The sequence below is a fragment of the Thalassophryne amazonica genome, chromosome 2 (assembly GCF_902500255.1).
Source record: "Thalassophryne amazonica chromosome 2, fThaAma1.1, whole genome shotgun sequence".
Classification (NCBI taxonomy): Eukaryota; Metazoa; Chordata; class Actinopteri; order Batrachoidiformes; family Batrachoididae; genus Thalassophryne; species Thalassophryne amazonica.
In genome coordinates, this window is record NC_047104.1 from 26809860 (window position 1) to 26818080 (window position 8221).

Consider the following 8221-nt stretch of genomic DNA (forward strand, 5'->3'; position numbering starts at 1 on the left):
TTTACAGTATTTCAATCAATCAACTTCAATATTTTTCAATAGAGAAACACGCTGCTCGGTCAAAGGTTTGCCTTCATTATATTAGGTAGATAAGTCTTTTTGTGAACTTTTCTGAAGTGAAGACTATATTTCCTAGAGACCACCACTGGCACCGTTCAGATGCTCTCCGTCTCGCTTTTATGACGTCATCAACAGAGGACGTTACTCCATGCCACTCCTTGTCTCTTAAAATCTTATATGCCAAAGTATGACCAAAATGGTGTACAGGAACAATGCATCCAGAGCCAGTGAGGAGAGGGGGACAGCGGAAAATATAGCAAGCAGTGAAACAAGCAGTAAGTGTATTTTTGTTTGCTTACTCGAGAATTGCTAAAAAGCTAATAAGCCACTTCAGCATTACAAGTACACATGCGTGGCAGTCGGCAGCTATCGGGACAAACAAAGCCATGTGCGCAGCTGTCAGTTATGGAAGCGTATTGCATTCACTGGATAAAAAAAAAAACAAAAAACATTTGACCGCTGATCTTGCAATTCCGAGAAAAGATATAATTACGATATCAAGCTCTCGTAATTACGAGATCAGGCTATTTTTATGTTTTTTATTTATTGTGTGTGTGTGTGTGTGTGTGTGTGTGTGTGTGTGTGTGTGTGTGTGTGTGTGTGTGTGTGTGTGTGTGTGCGTGCGTGTAATCTCTTCTGTACAATGTGCTTCTGTACTTCCAGTCCCTCTGTAAAGACAAGCGTGAGAATTCCCGAGTCATAATTGAAAATCGGCCAATTTGTAACCTCTGACACTGCACTGTGATCACACACCAAAGTGCACTCAAAGTGTGGATTTCCCCCTGAACTGCTCCTGGATGAATGAAACTCCTGCAGTGAGGCGGGGCCCACAGACTGGCATGCACTGGCAGGCTGGGAGTGAGCCCTGATGTGTCCCTCAGTGGTCGGTGAGTCTGTGTGAGTGAAAGCTGGAAGACGCTCCGTGCTCCTCCCTGGACATTCATCCGGGAGCACTTCAGGGGAAAATCCACACTTTGTGTTTGATTACAGTGTGTTATCATGGGCTGAGCTCAGCCCCCTTCTTTACTGAGGGACTGGAAGTACGGAAGAGTATACATAAAACAATTTAGACACCTGATCTTTTCGCATAATTCCGAGATCCTGATGTCATAATTATGAGATCTTTTCTCATAATTATGAGATCAGCGGTCAAATTTTTTATTTATTTATTTTTTTTAATCCAGTGAATGCAAGACACTTCTGTAACAGCACAGTCCAATGTACTGGGAAACATTGATTATGCTTACTTTTGATGAGAAATGCCATTTACCGCAGGCAGTAGTGAGCAGTACTATGTTGAATACACGTCCGCCATCAAGCACGTACATTTGTTTGTCCCGATGCCTTCCCATCAGCCCTCGCGCGCCCGAGGTGCTGAAGCGGCTTATTAGCACTGGGTAGTATTTTTGAAGCAGCGCGGCTGCATATTACCACTCCCTTCAACCGCTGCTGCAAAGTGCCTGCTTGTGCAGCTGTAAACTGCACAAGTCACCAGTTCAAACGCTGTGGACGCAGGATGAATTTTGTAGTGAAATCTTTTGGAGAACAATACAGATAAAATGTGTTTGTTTGTTTTTTTGTTTTTTTCCTGTTATTCAATTCAATAAGATTCTGTGATTAATGGTAAATGCTTTTCCAATAAATTTAGTCCATGAATGTTTCATATTGTGAGGAAGGAATGTAGTGCATTGTTTAAGCAGCATAATGTTATGAGTGTAATATATATATTTATGTATATATGAGCTTACTGATAATTACACCAAACCTGTATAAACTTTGATTTAAAAAAAAAATCATAATTTAAAAAAATCCAACTGCCATAATTTATGTAAATGTAAGTGTGCAGGAATAAGCCTGAAAATGAGATGCATTCTGTATTTTATGTTTGAAGAAAAAAGTTAAACTAAGTGTTGTGAAAGTGTCGTGACACGGCCCCACAACAGGGGGCGTAAATGAACGGACAATGGATAAGCCAAAAGTAACAATTTAATGTTGTGAATCGCACAACGACGTACAGACAATAACAATACAGTGACTGTCAATCATACACCAGGTGACGTGTGGGCAGGCTCGACGATAGAAGACGCCTGGCGAGAGAAGAGCCGGGTCCCACACAGCTTCCACCACAAACGGAGCTGAAGAACACCGGAGCCGCCAAGCCCTGCACCCCAGGTGGCCGCTGTCTTCAGCAGTCAGACCCGGTACTGCTGGCAGAGAACAGAGACAGTCCTGATGAGTGTGAGGTTGCACACTCAGTAATCCCACAGTCTGTATTCAGTAAGGAGGGAGAACCTCCACCTCCAATCACACACTCGTGCAGCTCCTGTCTAACCACTTATCTGGTTGGGGTGTGAAGCAAAGCCGTCGCTGATCACACCAAACGCCAATCCCACAGATAAGGCAATCACCACAGGAAAACGGCTGCAAAAGAAGTTCAGACTATTACACAAGGTTTTGTTCAGCAGAGAAAATTACCTGATTGGTAGTTGATTTCTCGGCGGGGAGGTGGAGTTGCAGTCCGGCCTTTAAGGTGGTGGTGATGATGTGGATGAGTGACAGCTGATGCTGATGACGAGTAACAGCTGTCACTCCCGGTTGCTATGACGCCCTCTTGTGCTTGAAGCCCGCACTTCAAGCAGGGCGCCATCTGGTGGTGGTGGGCCAGCAACACACAACACTAAGCTGTATAAAAAAAAAATGAGCAGGTGAATAAAAATTATAGCAATGAATGTACGTGAATATTGTATGTAAGGTGAACAGAGTGAAGGATACTTAATGAAGAAAAATGAGGGGAATTTAAAAGCAACTAGAAATACAGTCAAAATTCAAATTTAATTGCATTTATCATGGACATGTCATCATTGCAGTTTAAATGCAAAAAAAAGAGAGACTGACTAAATATTCATAAAACTGTAACCATTGCATCGTATCTGACAATGACATGAGAAGCATAAGAACACAAATTATTAGATTTCTGAATTCAACATCAGTGTATGTGATACATGACACTGGCAGTACTGAGGAGAACTGAGTCTTTGTCCCAGTGAGGAATGAGTAACTGAGAAGAGAAGGGGAAGAAAGTGTCAAAGTACTAAAAGAAAGAAAGGAAATAAATGAAATAGCTGATCATGGTATACATAGATTAGGAGGGATGAAGGTTACATTAACTGAAAAACAAAAGGAAGGAAATGAGAGAATCAGCTTGGTTCTTACTCAGAATTGTTGACATTCTAACAAGCCCTCTAAATGTGGTCCACATAGCTTGCGAGTGGTAACGTGGCCGCTCGTTTGCTTCAATGGTTTGTACGGTGTTTATGGGCCAATGAGATATCCAGATATTTTTACATACAGATCACTGACTGCAATTCTGGTGTCACTTGCGAGGCTCAACACAGAGCACATGAACATACAAATTTGTTTTTCACACAATTATGAAAAAATATATGTACATGTATGATTTGCTCAGATTTTTTTTTTATCCTGTTTGTTATACCTTTTGATTCAAGACTACTTTTTACTTTAAGTATTTCTGCATTGTCATCACTCATCTTCAACCGCTTTTCCGGGTTCGGGTCGCGGGGACAACAGCTCCAGCAGGGGACCCCAGACTTCCTTTTCCCGTGTCACATTGACCACCTCTGACAGGGGGATCCTGAGGTGTTCCCAGGCCAGTGTGGAGATATAATCTCTCCACCTAGTCCTGGGTCTTCCCCAGGGTCTCCTCCCAGATGGATGTGCCTGGAACACCTCCCTTGGGAGGTGCCCAGGAGGCATCCTTACCAGATGCCCGAACCACCTCAGCTGGCTCCTTTCAATGCGAAGGAGCAGCGACTCTACTCAGAGTCTCCCATGGATGACCGACCTTCTCACCCTATCTCTAAGGGAGACACCAGCCACCCTCCTGAGGAAGCCCATTTCAGCCACTTGTACCCGCAATCTAGTTCTTTCGGTCATGACCCAACACTCATGACCATAGGTGAGAGTAGGAACGAAGATTGACCAGTAGATCAAGAGCTTTGCCTTTTGGGTCAGCTCCCTTTTCGTCACAACAGTACGGTAGAGGGAATGCAATACCGCCCCTGCTGCGCCAATTCTCCTGCCAATCTCACGCTCCATTGTCCCCTCACTCATGAACAAGACCCCAAGGTACTTGAACTCCTTCACTTGGGGCAAGGCCGTTCCTCTCCGGGAACCATCACCTTATTGTGGTGGAGAGGTTTGTGTGTTGCTATGAACCTGAGAGCTGTGTTGTCTGGAGCCTTGTGCTCCTGGTAGGGTCTCCCATGGCAAATTGGTCTCAGGCGAGAGGCCAGACTAAGAATGGTTCACAAGACACCGTGAAAGAACAAGGCAGAGGAAACATGACCCGGCCTGGAGGAAGCCTGGGGCCCTCATCTGGAGCCAGGCCTGGATGTAGGGACTGTCAGCGAGCGCCTGGTGGCTGGGCTTGCCACGGAGCCCAGTCGGGCACAGCCTGAAAGAGCAACGTGGACTTTCCATCGCTACCCTGTGGGCTCACCACCTGCAGGGGGAACCGCAGGTGTCGGGTGCACTGTCCTTTGGGTGGCAGTGAAGTCGAGGGCCTCAACGGACCAGACTCGGGTGGCAGGGGGTAGCTCTGGGGGTGTGGAATGTCACCTTGCTGTGGGGGAAGGAGCCGGAGCTTGTGCGGGAGGTAGAGCGTTACCAGTTAGATCTGGTGGGTCTCGCCTCCACGCACAGCCTCAGCTCTGGAACCACTCTCCTTGATAGGGGTTGGACCTTATTTCTGCATTGTTTAAAATAAAAATAAATAAATAAATAATAATAATAATAATAATGGATTAGATTTATATTGCTCTTTACAATGTCTCAATGTTTTCTCAAAGCACTTACATTTTTGTTTCTAACAGTGTTTACACAATGGGGGATTTTCAAGTTGCGATAGACCAGCACCTACGTGCATGCGTAATGACGTCACAACTCTGCCCGGTTAGGGAGATGCGGTTTCGTTCAACAAAAAGAACTGTCAAGAAACTTTCTCATTGCTGTTTGAAGTTGTGTGGAGGTAGGAACAGCCTTTTCAATGCTTGAATAATGATGTCGGTCGCACAAAGAAATCAAATAATAGTGAAAACATATTCATTGCGCCAAAATGAAACAAGAAATCTGGACTTGTGTTGACGTTCGGAGACATTGTTTAACCGGTGTCCAGCTTCGATCGGTTAGCCACTCCATGACGCTTCATAACAACGGGTCGGTTAGCCACTCCATGAGGCATCATAACAACAGATTGGTTAGCTGCTCCGTGAGGCGTCATGACAACCGGGAGTGACTACTGACCCAGCAGCCATGCACTCACAGTCAAAGTTTGCTATTTGTCCGGCTGCTGTCTCTCTCTGGCCGATGTGAGGGGTACAGCACTCCTCTCACACCGTGACCACACTGATGAACAGTCTCTGAAAGAAGTTCCTGTCAGCAGATGTTTGTCACTCTTCTGTTTTTTGCTCAGACTCACAGACTGTCTGATTTTTAATTTTCGCTTTTTTGGAGAAGACACAATGCTTCACAAACATGGTAACTGGCCCATAACAACAAATTGGTTAGCCGCGAGGCATCATAACAAGCTGTTGTTTCTAATGACGCCAAACACACGAGCCTGAAAGGCTTACTAACCCGGACGTCTCGGCAGTGCAACTTAAAAATTGTCCATTCAGTGTAATTTTGTAGTTTTCTTTTATTTTAAGAAATTAACTTCTCTGTGCTCTCTGCCTTAGGTGTTTCGATGGCCCAACTTCAATGTTGGATGAAAAACGCTCGGATGGAAAAAAAATGCTGGAGATGAAGGTAAACTGGCAAAATGACAAAAATGATGAACTGACTCATGAACGAGACTTTCTGAAGGAGCAGTTGGCATCAGGTAAATCTTTTTCATGATATTAAAATGTACTGTATGTTTTGTCCCTGTGTGTATTTCTCTATTTGCGCTAACATTACAATTATACAGCAAAGTGAGTCTATTCTAGTGTTTTAATCAATTATCTTTATCTTTTAGATTTGTTTTCACAGTTCTTTAAAAGAACACCCGCTCTAAAAAGGATTCGGAGACGCAGTAAGTCTTTCCTCCGACACAGCGTTCGAATGTTCGTCTGAGTCATCTGAGTATTGTTCATCACCACTGTCATCAGGTGATGACAAGAAGAAGAGGAAGACCAAAAACAGGATGAAGGGGAAAGTCACAGAAGAATGAGGAAGATTGTCAGAGAAGTAAATTTGTTACTAATATTTTTCCTGTTTTGTTTGCATGTATTAATTATGTTGTGTATCTTTATTTTGACCCTTACAATTGGTATTTAATACTTTCTATTCCAGCCCAAGTCCAAATCAGGTGGTGTCCCGGTACCGATGTCTGCTCAAGCTCTTCAGGAGATGTGACAATGGCTGGAGCATTTATGTGCTATCGAGTTGACCGGAACACCATCGTGACAACAGCTCCCATCGCAGAGCTGTCGATCAGTGCACTTAGCAAATATAGGGGAAGTCTTAAAAAACTACAACAGTCAGGTTAAGCTCTCTGTTTGCAGTGCAGTGTGCATTTGCAATAACAGAGGATCCAGAGGTAGGATAGCTGATTAAAGACGAGAAGTCTAATGCACAGGAAAACTAACACTGACAGTGTACTTATGATCCTACTCTGGTCAGAGTGGGGCCATATGTTTACCGTCAGTGTTAATTTGATGCTGGTGATTTTATTGTGTGGAAAGCTACTGCCTTTTAAGACAAAGTAATGATGGAATATCATGTTAAGTGTTCATTGGTTTCAGAAAGTATTTCAGAGTTGTATTTATGATAGAAACATTTGCACTGAAATATTGTTGCCTTTGAAAAGTATTTCAGAGTTGTGTTTATATTTGCACTGACAAAATATTTTTGTTTTTTATTATTTTGTGTTTTTAAGTAGCCTACACAGGTTTTGCAATGGTGTGGCTAAGTTTTAATGGCAAATTTTTGCCACTTTTTTTCTTTTATAACATATGTAAAAGTGTGTACATATGTACAGTGGGGCCAAAACGTATTTAGTCAGCCCGATTGTGCAAGTTCTCCCACTTAGAAAGATGAGAGAGGTCTGTAATTTTCAACATACAGTGAGGAAAATAAGTATTTGGATTGCGATGTTCTCCCACTTATAAAACATGGAGGGGTCTGAAATTTTCATCTTGGGTGCATGTCCACTGTGATACACATAATCTAAAAAAAACAATCCGGAAATCACAATGTATGATTTTTTTTAATAATTTATTTGTATGTTACTGCTGCAAATAAGTATTTCAACACCTGTGAAAATCAATGTTAATATTTGGTACAGTAGCCTTTGTTTGCAATTACAGAGGTCAAACATTTCCTGTAGTTTTTCACCAGGTTTGCAGACACTGCAGCTTTGATTTTGGTCCACTCCTCTATACAGATCTTCTCTAGATCTTTCAGGTTTGGAGTTTCAGCTCCCTCCAAAGATTTTCTATTGAGATCAGGTCTGGAGACTGGTCAGGCCACTCCAGGACCTTGAAATTCTTCTTACGGAGCCCCTCCTTAGTGTTTGTTTTTGTTCTCATCCTCTAAACATTGTAAGTGGAGTTGATTCCTAAAAGCTCTATTCTGGTCTCATCTGACCACATGACCTTCTCCCATGCCTCCTCTGGATCATCCAGATGGTCACTGGTGAACTTCAAACGGGCCTGGACATGTGCTGGCTTGAGCAGGGAGACCTTGCTGCCCTGCAGGATTTTAAACCATGACAGCATCATGTGTTACCAATGTAATCTTTGTGACTGTGGTCCCAGCTCTTTTCAAGTCACTGACCAGGTCCTCCTGTGTAGTTCTGAGCTTTCTCAGAATCATCCTTACCCCACAAAGTGAGATCTTGCATGGAATCCCAGACCGAGGGAGATTGACAGTCATCTTGTGTTTCTTCCACTTTCTAATAAATAATCAGAACAGTTGTTGTCTTTTACCAAGCTGCTTGCCTGTTGTCCTGTAGTCCATCCCAGCCTTGTGCAGGTCTACAGTTTTGTCCCTGGTGTCCTTAGACAGCTCTTTGGTCTTGGCTATGGTGGACAGGTTGGAGTGTGATTGATTGAGTGTGTGAACAGGTGTCTTTTATACAGGTAACAAGTTCAAACAGGTG

General features: G+C 43.3%; 1 long non-coding RNA gene across 1 annotated transcript; it reads left to right on the top strand.

The window, feature by feature from the left end:
• The first annotated feature begins 225 nt into the window (after positions 1 to 225).
• LOC117501928 lies at positions 226 to 6273 on the top strand. Its single transcript, XR_004558131.1, has 3 exons — positions 226 to 335; positions 5817 to 5959; positions 6095 to 6273. It is a non-coding gene; the product is annotated as an uncharacterized LOC117501928 (long non-coding RNA).
• The last annotated feature ends 1948 nt before the right edge of the window (positions 6274 to 8221 follow it).